This window comes from Myodes glareolus, chromosome 15 (assembly GCF_982192425.1).
Source record: "Myodes glareolus chromosome 15, mMyoGla1.1, whole genome shotgun sequence".
Taxonomy (NCBI): Eukaryota; Metazoa; Chordata; class Mammalia; order Rodentia; family Cricetidae; genus Myodes; species Myodes glareolus.
This window is the reverse complement of record NC_142040.1, coordinates 53576166-53588608: the sequence shown is the minus strand read 5'-3', so window position 1 is coordinate 53588608 and position 12443 is coordinate 53576166.

Sequence of the window (12443 nt, the reverse complement as noted above, 5' to 3'; positions counted from 1 at the left end):
CAGGAGTTATGGCTTCCACTGTATCATGGTCACTTGGCCTCTTTCTTTGAAGAAGATGCTGGTACCCAGGGAACTCCATTTCCTAGAGTGAACAGAGCCTATTGTCCCCTGGGGCTCCTCTCCCCATGAAGACTGAGTCTCCCAAGAGGGCAGGCAAAGTTCTCAGGGAGCTGCCCAGCCCTGGAACCTATACCCTATTGAGAATTGTCCCAGGGCCGGTGGAACCTCCAAGGCTCGGTGCAGACTGGGATGAGAATGAGATCTCTTGTCAGGGCTCTTCTGCATGAACCCACGTTCACCAGCATAAGGTAGAACACATCCCACGTCAGAGCCATTTCTCTGGTGACATCTCAGCAGCGTTCCTCACTCACCCACTCATGTATAGTATGCGGTCACTTGCTTGTTTTCCAGCTGCCCGGACTCCCAAAATAACCACACAGAGACTGTATTAATTAAATCACTGCTTGGCCTATTAACTCTAGCTTCTTATTGACTAACTCTTACTTCATATTTTAACCCATCTCTATTAATCTGTGCATCACCACGAAGTCATGACCCTACCAGCATCAGTCTCCAGCAATGGCTCTACAGCTACTCCCTGACTCCACCTTCTTCCTCCCAGCATTCAGTTTAGTTTTCTCTACCTAGCTCTGTTCTACCCTATCAGGCCAAGCCAGTTTCCTTTATTCATTAATGGTAATCACAGCATACAGAGGGGAATCCCATATTACTCAGGTTTTATTTTCCTTCTACCCTCGTGTAGGGCTTTAGCACAAAGACTTGGGTGTGCCAGGAAAGCACCTCACTGCCGAGTGACAGCTCGCCTACTGCCTCAATTTGTACCTACAATTCTGGGGGATTGTTTTCTTAGAAAAGGTTACATCGAGTTACCTCAGACCCAGTCCTGCAACCTGCATGTGTGCCCACGCTCTGGGGGCATTAGCCATTCCAGGGAGCTAATGTCTGAGAACTTTCCAAGCCATGTGGCTCACTATTCTGGTGATGAGCCTGATTATTCTTGCTTGCTTTCTGATTTAAATTGATGTGCAGAGGGAGTGTGGGATAAGAGAAGTCACAGCAACATCTGAAGACGGGGTGCTCTAATTAATTGGAAGAGTGTGTTCCAATGCAGGGTCCTCTTTCCCTGGAGCAGGTAAGCCAGAATAAACTAATAATAATGTCAACACGTGCGTAGCAAACTTCAGCTCTTATTACTACATGCTGTCCTCATAGATAAAATAGCTTTACTGTAAGGTAGGCACAGAGCATTTAAGTGCGCAGAACAAGGAACAGAGCGGAGATTCCAAATAAGGTACTTGGGTTCGGGTACCAGATGGGTAACTGGGAAAACCTCCCACTGGTGCCTTCTCATCCAGGGCTTCCTCCTGCCCCTTCCCACATCACCTCACCTTCAGTCGCTCCTGGCCCAGCGCTTATCTCTTCATGAGTGGTTTCTTGAGATGGAAAAATGCCCTGTTGATTAATAGGAGTAGGAATCTTATAACCTTTAGCCCAGAGATCAAAGTAAAATTTTCAAAAGATTGCCATTTGTTCTATAAAGACAAAGACGCGGTAACGTATCTGTGATACGGTCAGTTGTTAGTAGCTAGCAGAACAATGAGGCTAATTAAACAGAAAAACAGTACGAAAAGGCGCTTTCAACTTTCTGGCTTCCTGAATTTGTCATTTAGAAGACAGACTTGGCTTGTAATTAGCCTTTATTTCTAGAAAGTTCCTCCTTAAAGTGATGTGCTCAGTGAGAAGAGAGTAACAGATCCCTTTAATGCTTTAGCATATTCTTGTGACTTAAATAGACAGGACTTTAAGGATTGGGATACGGTCTCCCATTGATGAAGCAGATACAGAGAGAAATGGGTGTACTTCGTTAAGCATCTCATCAAATGGATCCTGGGCTATAAATAGAAAGTTACCAAAGCTGCTTCTGCAAAAGCAAGGAGACAGATGGGATCCTGGCTAAGCGTGCATAGCCCCACCGTGATACACTCCTAGATCTGGATTATGACCTATAGCCTACAGGTTAAATGCTTGTCTCCAGTGTGGTTCAATGTTGGAGCCTTTAAATAATGACATCAAATAGAAATCTTAGGTCACTAAGGACATGCCTTAGGAAGAGGTTAGGGAATGTCATTAATAGTCTCTTTGGCTTCTTATCTGCCACTGAAGTGAGCAGCTTCCTCCATCACGACTTCCTACCATGAGGTACTTACTGCCAAACTACAGTCTCTAAAACAGTAGGGCGGGCTGGAGAGATGGCTCAGCAGTTAAGGGCATTGCCTGCTCTTCCAAAGGTCCTGAGTTCAATTCCCAGCAACCACATGGTGGCTCACAACCATGTGTAATGAGGTCTGGTGCCCTCTTCTGATCTGAAGACATACACGCAGACAGAATATTGTATACATAATAAATAATAAATAAATATTAAAAAATAAAACAATAGGGCTAACTGATGCTGGAACCTCCAGAGCTATGAACCCAAACAGACCATTTTCTCTATTATCTTAATGATCTCAGATACTTTTTTTTTTTTTACAATAACAGACGACCTACTAGCCCAGGAAGGTAGCTCTCTGACCTTCTCTCAGACTCTTGAGGTCACCTTGGCTCCATGCTGAGGTAGAGGTGACTGAGAGCTGGCTGGAGGTGGGGGATCGACACGATTGACTCTTGAAATGCTACGTCTAGATTTTGATAAAAGCTCCGAGCTACAGGCAATGCACCTAGAGCACTCACTTCTCTATTTTCTAGACAGGATCTTCCTTCACGAACTAGTATCAGGGAACTTCCAGCTCAGCCAGCACTGATATTAGCCCCGCTGGGAAGTGCTCAGATCACGCACCAAACTACAGGGGGAAAGTCTATAGCCCTTTGGCATGAAGTATTACACGTTTGTGCCATTCATTTGTCCCAGCTTAAGTAAAGTCTCTTTAAAACAGGGTGGCAAGGGTCTTTGCAACGTCACCTTTATGCTAACCAGAATATTGGCCTCTTAAATACATCCATGATCTAGGACTTACAGCAGCCTGGGAGTATGTTAGATTACATAGCCAGCTGTTGAACGGCTGACATTAAGACAAGGGGATTACCCCAGTTTATCCAGGTGAGCTCATTAAAGATGATTGCTGTATTAAAGGTCCAAAAAAGAGGCAAAAGGGAATCAGAACGATGATGTGAGAAGGGGATCCAGAGCCAAGGAATGGAGGCAGTCTCGAAGGGTGCTTTAAAAGGGGCAGAGACTCACTCAGAGACAAGAGAAACACAGGCCTACTGCTGCACTGATTTTAATCTAGAACAGCCTATAGCACCATAAGAAAACAAATGTGCTGTTTTACACACACACACACACACACACACACACACAAACACACACACACACAAATGTGCATACACAAAACAATCTCAGACAAGCTTCCAGAAAGGAAAGCCAGCAAGATTTCTTCTTTTCACTTTCCCCCTTTTTTTGTGTAGCTCCAGCACCAGCTGTTAGGTTGTGCGGCATGTGGCCGGGTGCCACAAGCATTGTGTTGCCTCTTCTTCCTGGTACGGAGTGGGAGAGTTACCATGAGAAATACTCAGAAGCTACAAACGTAAAGGAACTCATTTCAGCATATCTGTTTTATAGCTCAGCACACTCATAGGCAACGGGGAGTTGCATCCATCTGCAGGGACTTACTGTTCTCCTTTGGAATTGTCCAACACGGACGTGGGTCCTGGGGCTCTGGCTTGAAATGAAACATCTCGGTTAACTGTCGACCGGTGTTAATTAAGCAAACCAGCGGAAAATGCTCAGACAAAAGCAGCAAGCATATGTTTTGACAATAGGCTGTGCACCGTCTTTCATCACCAGCCACAGAAATAGGACATCAACATAATGACAAGGCCAGAGAGTATCAGTGGCAAAGGCTTTTCATCCCCGTCACACTGACGTCCCAGCAGAGATGAGCCTCTCAATGTCATCGGCCAACACAGGACTTCCTTCTCTGCTTCATGGTTCCAGTTGGCCCCTCGGAGCCTTCTTTTCTTAGATAGTTATGTGGTCACCACTTCTCTGCAGCTACGTCTTCCCTGCTCTGAAGGATGCTGGGAAGCGATGACCTCATCATAGAGAGTTCAGGATGATGGCCAGCCTTGGCACTCGGGAAGCAACCGCACAGGGCTGGGTTCTATTCATCTGACGTGACGATAACGATCGCTTCATTGAGAAGCCTGTCCCTGTAGTCACTACTTCTCTGTTCACATCAGATCTGACTGATTCAACACCAGCTGAGAGGAAGAACTCAGGTTCCCACCAGCTGTTCACTCGTTAATTAATTCAAGAGATGTTTATTATATGCCAGGAAGCCGTCTATGCCCTGAGGAAATGAGAGAGAGCAGTACCACTGGCATTCTTAGTCCCCATTTCAGTGGGGGAGAACTGATAAGTAGGAAAGAATACATGCTATGAAAAAAACACGACAGGAAGGGTTACAGCATCCTTGGGGGGGTGGTCAGGCTTACAGTTTTAAGTAAGGTAGTGACAGAGACCTCACTGAAAAGGCAAGATGTCAATAAAATCAGCGGGAATGATAGAGGGAGCCAAGAGGAGATGCTGTGTGCATGTCTAGGTCAAAAGCCTTCCTGGGAGAGGGGACAGTGCTTTCAACGATCCATTTATCACCAACTAGGGATTGTTTCCATCACTTCCTAGCCTGCTCTCTATGCACAGGGCTACTCTTTGAAAGCATCTTTTCTTTTGGAGTTTGGACCACGTAGGCAACGTTTTCCTGCCTTGTCCTCCTGCTTTTGAATAGCTAGCAGTCGCTTCCCATATGACTGACTCGGAGACTTAGTCTACCATTTCTGCCCCTTAGTTCCTGCTGCAGTTTGAATATAGTTAAAATGTGGTCCGCAAGGGTTTATGTTGAAATCATCCCTGCTGTGGTGTAGGAGGAGGGTGGGAATTTAACCTGCCTGTGGCGTTTAGAAGGGTTTGGATGCTGATAAGGAGTATGTATGGTCATGGGCATATGTTACCCCCAGTGGACTAAAGAAGGAAGATCACTGGAGTCATCCACACTCAGCTATTCGCCATGTGCTGTCCCGGGCCATCTGTCTTTGCCAGGCAAAAGACCGTCACTTGAAGCTTCTCGACATCGGAACTGCAGAACCATAAGCCAAAATAAACAGCCTGTCATCAGCTATGTGACCTCCAGTATTTGAGGGTGGTAATGAAAAACAGTTCAGTGTATGTCCCCAATATAAGATATCCATCCATTTGTTAGTGCTCGGAACATTAGACTCTGCCGTATAGAATTATCAATATGCAGCATGTTTTTTCTTTCTTTTAAAAGTAGCCATTTCTATGGTTCAAAAAATGGACCTTGTTTGGCACAGCTGTAGGACATGACCAAAAACCTGCTTATCATGCCGGTGCCATGCATACCCTAGGGAAAGAATTTGATACATGTTCTCTCTCTTCTTTTCCCCTCACTCCCGAGTTTTAGCAGCTGAACCTTTCCCACACTCATATTTGACCCTTCTAGGTAAATGGCCTTTGATGATGGTCAGCTGATCATGAACTGAAGGGACAAAGAAGGCAGGGAAGTCTTAAGACTTCTCAAAGGACTTGAGTAAGAAAGCAGGGCAGTCTTGAAACTTCTCAAAGGGCTGAAGTAAGAAGGAAGGGTAGCCTTGAGACTTCTCAAAGGGCTGGAATAAGAAGGCAGGGTAGCCTTGAGACTTCTCAAAGGGCTGGAATAAGAAGGCAGGGCAGTCTTGAAACTCCTCAAAGGGCTGGAGTAAGAAGGCGGGGCAGTCTTGAAACGTCTCAAAGGGCTGGAGTAGTGCCTCCAGGTGGAACTGTTTTCTGCTGTTGCCCTAAACGTGCTGTTGGATGCTTTTCCTCCCTCGTGTTGGTGTATGGGTACTGGGTACACACCTACTGATGGGAGTGGGGTTTTCACTTGCAGGTCAACTATCAGTTTAATATAACTGACTCAAAGAGTGGGACCCAAACGGGAGCAGTGATATTGAAGTCACTGGGAAGCTGTATCTAACGTCTCAATTCTTCTGTATGTCACTGTGGCGCTACAGCCAAGACCATTCATATGAACTGTGAATAGCAGTTGCCATCAGATGTTAACCTTGCCAAAGCTGTTGGTTGGACTGCATATTTGCTTTGCTGTGTCAGAAACACAAACACATGTATGTGTGTCTTTCCACAATGTCAGAATTTACCAAATAATTGATTCACAACGGTAGCAGTTTGTCAGATACTTCCACTTTGCTTCACAATCCTGGCCAAATCATACACAGGTTCTCTTATTCCAATGTGAGTTGATAATAATATCTCTATTACTAACTAATATTGACACATATATGCAAAGGTGCATGCGTGTGCCATGGCACATGTGTGGTGGTCAGAGGACAATTTGCAGGAATTAGGTTCTTTTTTTCGCCCTTATGGGCTTCAATGATCAAACTCAGCTCAGTAGACTTGGTGGCAAGTGACCTTACACAGTGAGCCACCTCACCACCCTCCCCTTTTGTGAGACAGGATTCCAAATAAACACAGCTGACCTCAAACTCATCATGTAGCTGAAATTGGCTTAACCCCCTCCTGGCTTAGCCTCCTAGTGATGGGAATGCAAATATGATCAATAACATTCAGATTTCATTTTCTCAAACTACAAATACCCTTGTCTTCTTCCAGACCGCTAAAAGGTTCTGGGCTAATTGACTTACTGGGTCAAGGATTTGGGAGTCGAGAGCCTCTCTTCATCCTTAGAGCATCGGTAGAACTATTTCTTACAAAGTTTGAGGTCTTCTCCCGACCTGAGCCAATCACTGGCACTTGGGCAAAAAACACTGCAATTTATGCAAGTCTTTCCATGTAACTTATTCAAATTCAGTGCTGAGAGCCGAGGACTGGAAGTTTGCGTCATTAAACCTCCCCTTAGGAAAATTGCAAGCGATAATGAAAGAGTCTAAGTAGACAAAAGGGCAATGGCTTTGTCTGTGACTCTGACCCACCGTCTCCAACCTGACCAGAAGACCAAGCCTAGAATAAACAAACAACCCAGAAAATCATCTTCCTGTAAGTCAAGATTGTAGGAAGCCAACATCAAAAATAAATAGACTATTCTTTTTTTGTTTTCCATTTAGTTGGTGGTTTCTGTTTATGTCCATAGAACAAGACCGGATCAGAAACTAAAAGTCTGGATTAATGTGGGAGAACAACAGAGTGTTTTTTGCTCTTGTTACTCGAGATGACAGAAATAGTTGACGAGGCAGCATAACTGTGGAGGAGCCAGCCTCCTGTGACAGCTGAGTGATAGGTCGTGCACTTTGGTCCAAGCATCTTTACCAGACCCTTCCTCATACATCAGTCTGTATAGGGATAAAGAGACTCTCCTGGAGATCAAATACTGTCGGGACCATCTTACCAGCTGAGACATAGATAATAGATGCCCTTGGCTCCCGGTTCTGAGTGCCCTTCTTGGCATCCCATTTCTGCTAACCTTTCAGATGGAGAGGAAACGGCAAATTCCCACACACTTGATTTTGCTGATATTTCAGTCATTAAATCTGCACATCATGCTTGATGACTTGATAAGGTGATACTGATTGAGTCTGGCTTCCTACGGTGAAATATGAAAGGTATTTGTGAGGAAATGATTTCTGATGACCTATAATTGGGATGAGAACGAGCTTCTTTGTTTAAGTCCAGAGGGAAGCTAAGTGGGACTTGGAGTTAGGTTTTTCCCACATATGGCCTTGGCCTGCACATCCTTTGCTTCTGGGATTTTGATGAGTCACATTCTTGGCAGTGAGCAGAGCTGGTAGGCAGGAATGGAGGCGGAGGGCCATGAGGTAGGTTGAGAGCATATGTCAAAGTTTGAGTTGAAGATACATTGTTTCTCAGTCACTGATCTCATTATAGCCAGGCACAGGCATGGTTTTACAGCCCGATTCCTTGGATGGCCTTTTGAAATCCTGGGCTGGCATGTTTATCGAGGCACCCATTTTCCAGACATTCATATAGTCCAGTGGTTCTTAAACTGTGGACCAAACTTTTCAGAGGGGTTAAATATCCCTTTCACAGGGGTTGCATATCAGATATCTACATGTCAGATATTTACATTTTTATTTATAACAGTAGCTAAATTACAGTTATGAAGTAGCAATGAAAATAATTTTATGGTTGGGGGGGTCACCACAACATGAGGAACTGTATTAAAACATCGCAGTATACAACATGAAGAATTACATGAAAGGGTTGCAGCACCAGGGAGATTGGGAACCGCTGATCTAGTCTATATTCAAGATGAGCCTGGATCCTATTTGACTACAGGTTTCCACTCCCATAAGAATCTCTGCTCGTGGTTAGAAGTCTCATGATCTGCACTGGTCCTGAAAACAGAGTGAAGCAACAGAGGCCTCTGTTCTGCACTTATTTTAGAAAGACGGCATGTCAGAAACACGGAAATACAAACATCTGTGGTTTACTGAGAGCTTTGTAATCAACGGAATAAACACGAATGATTGACGTGGGGTATACACACTTGGCTCCTCAGGCTAGAGAAGGGTGTGGCTGGGAGCCTTTAAGTACAGTGTGGAGAATTGGGACCCAAAAAAATAAAAAAAATAAAATCAAAGAAAGTGTTGCTTAATGGTCCTTGAGGGGCCTGTCACATCAGACGCCTGGATAACTGGATGCTCCCCTCATTCTTCCCCAGTGTGGTGGATGATTTCCATTTTCTATTTGACTGGAACTGGAATCAACCAAGAGATCAAAGTCTGGGCACATCTGCTCTAGGAGGGATTTTCTTGATTAGGTTCATTGAAGTATAAAAACATCATAATGTGAACTCACGTCAAAATGTGAGTGGCACCTAGCACTGGTCGTTCAAACATGATGTGATCCAGGGAGAAACATTTGCCTCTTCCCTGACTGACTTGGTGTCTCACTGATGAGTTCCAGCCTGTTCTTTCATTATTTCCTCTACCCTGCTGCGGTTGCCACCACTCCTGCCGCTGTCATCCTTCCCTGACCCCCCAAATTCAGATTTTTCAGGTTTCCAATGTGGAGTGAAGACCTATGGCTCTCTAGGACTCTGCCAAGCCTTCACCACCAGAATGGAAATGCTGAGAGCCTCCTGGACTGAACAGCTACTGGGTCCTAGCCTCCCCAGGTGAAGACAGGCATTGCTGTACTCTCCAAACCATACTGTGTAAGATAATCTAATAAATAAATTCCTTTTTAGTTTATATTAATTCTGTGGGATGGTTCCAGTCCTCTACAGAACCTAACACACCATGTGATATGGTTCTGGAAAGTTTTGAGAACTGTAGTAAATTATGAATTAGAAAGGGAAGGCGTGAAGCCAATGAGCCAACTTGTTGAACTCCATAAAAAGCTCAGTTAGGTAAACTTCCATCATACATCTGGATCTAGTCACCACGCAGGAATCCCAAGCCTGTCCACCAGGTTCTTATGGGCAGGGCTGGCTTGTTCAGCCTGTCAATCACAAGGGCAATTCTTTAAGGAAGATGTAGGTGATGCTGGACAGGAATAGGGAGAAGGCCTGGAACCTAGGCTGTTTTATGACTGAAATCCCCAGCATATATGGACCTTCTGTATCCTCTTACCCTTAGCCTAACAACTGCCGGAGCAGCACGGAGCAAGTATTGTTCAAACAGAATAGGCAGAGGGATAGCTGTTGGGGGAGGCTTCTTGTTCATTTTCCGGCTGCCCAGACTCCCAAAAATATCACACAGAAATCTATATTAATTGCAAAACTGTTTGACCAATAGCTTATTTCTAGCTAGCTCTTATAGCCTAAACTAACCCATCTCCATTAATCTGCGCATCACCATGAGGTCGTGGCCTACCGGCAAAGTTTTGGCAGGCTCCACCAGAGGCATCTGTCTCCTACAGGCGGCTACATGGCTTCTCCCTGACTCTGCCTATTCTCTCTCTATATCTCTTTCAGCCTGACTCTATTCTGTTAAGCCACTGGCCGAAAGCAGCTCCTTATTAACCAATAAAAGCAACACATACGCAGAAGGACCAGATATCAACCTCTTGGAGGCATAGTAAGCAGCTTTAGAAGAGGTTGGAACTTTCCTTTCTGGACTCCCTAGGCCACAGGAGGCTGGGATTTGCAAAGAGCAGGGCTCAAGCTATTGCAGGCCGAGGGCAGAAGGACCCATTCTAGTCCACTCAGCTGAGAAGCTGTTGTGTCCACAATCTCTGGTGCTGGTGGCTGGACACGGCAGGACTCTGGACTCTTTTGTGTCTCTGGTACTTTGTCCCCCAATCTCAGTCTTAACGCACTACCCCTACTACCACGCCTACAACAGCATCCTCCATCACAGTTGGTTTGCTCTCCTGTTGCTAAGGACGAACCCCTACTACCATTCCTATAACTGCATCCTCCCTCCATGACAGATGGGTTGCTCTCTCGTTGCTAAGGACAACCTCTGCATTCTCCCTTTTACCTTTTCCTCTTGTCTTCCTTAGTCCATTATAAACATTATCTCTCCCTCCTTCGTGTTCCATCGTGTGCAGTGTACTTGACTGCAATTAATAACTCCGCCTATTTTTAATACATCAGCTGCAAAAGGAATAACCTACCAAATGGTCTTCTGGTGAAGGTGGACCTTGGAGTTGTGCTATGAAAATACATAAATATAAGCATAGGACTGCATTGCATGAATTAATAGCTGAGTTTTAATTTGATATTTGTTTAAAGAAATAAAATCCTCATGAGGGAGGCATACAGTTATAACAGGTTCATTTCAGATTCCTCCCTTCTAAGGAATCTGAGGATTTAGTTTAAAGGTAACCCTTCTTTATTCCAGAGTTAGGTCTCCCTTAAGTAGGAGAGGAGGCAATGGTTGTAGTATAGTACTGAAACATAGTATTGGAGTATGTGCTTAGAATAAGATCCTATGTTTGATTCTCAGTACTATTAAAACACACACACACACACACACACACACACACATTGGAGAGAGATGTATTAATACGCTTGTCATCTTATTTCAACCTCCCTTCTTTTCTGAGGCTCAGTGCCCATTGAAGCAACCACCAGACACATGCAAGCACAGGTTATGCTCATCAGTGGTTCTCAAAATATTGCAATAAAGGAGTTGCTTTCTGGGGCTGTGCAACACATCTGTTTCCCAATCCACATGGGTTAAGGGAAACTAATTTAATCTCCTGATTCATTAGTTCATCGATTGTCTGTAATCTAAAACAGATGCAGACAATCAGCGGAGGGACAAACTGCCCTGCTATGCAGCCTCTTTACGGAGCCCCATGGCTCCATCTATTGACTTGATTCTTAGCTATCCCCTCCAAACTGGAGAGAGTGTTCCTGCTCATTCGGTGATCAGCGCTGTCCTTGTTCGCCACTCTAATTGTTTCTCACAGGGGCTTCTTTTCCTCTTGAGATTTGACGTTGGTTTGAAATGAGAAATGCCGGCTTTGGTTGGCAGGGGAACAGGTTATCTCTTCAAGGTGGCCACCTGGTTGCAGACGACTCATGACAGCCAGGTTCAGATTTGCAACCAAGACTAGGACTATGATGGGTGCCATGTGTCACTGGGTAATTTGCTGAAGGTCTACAGGAGGCTAAACCAGAAGAAGTCCCATGTAGAAGCCATGGGTGATTCACTTGCTGATGCCAGCTCAGATACCAGTGTACGTATATCAGAGGACCTGCGGAGGATTCCAGCTGGCAGGAGCTCAAACCACTGGCCTTTACAAGAAAAAAAAATCAGACATTATTAAAGACAAGCAAAGTTGGTCCCAAAGATTTTCAAGGCCGTTGCAAAAGGCGAGAGACCCCATTGTAATCTGCATTCAGCTCTGCTTTGTGTAGAACTTACTGGGTGTTTTAAGGATGGAAAGTGAGGTATTAGGGAGGGAGGGTATGTGGGGACTTGTAAGAATTAAGAAAGTAATCAAAAATTATAAGGAGCAGGTACAGAAACGGTCCCTATGAACTGCTGTGTGTCCTTGCTGGTTGGCGTTTACAAAGTCTGAGTTGTGCTCGCTTCCAGGAACCGAAGGACTTGAGCCCTAGCCCCCTACATGATTACATTTATAAGGAATGACTTTCAGGCCCCTGGGACTCCTGGGCTGTGGGAGATATTCTTTCCAAAGACAAAATGGAAGAATTTAGAGTTATAAGTTTTTAGTAAATGCTTTAAGAAAAGGGTCAGAGGCCTATGCTAACTGTTCTTTAGAACAAGTAATAAATTCTCTAGCAACCTTGAACTTTACCAAACAGTAATTTGAGTGCAAAGGGGCGTGTCACTATACAGTCTTTGGCTTCTAGAAACCACTCTGGAGTTTGATTATAATGAGCAATGTGGAGGTTTGAATGAAGTTATTTGTTTGTTTGGTCTTTTCACACTGTGGTTTGATTGGAACC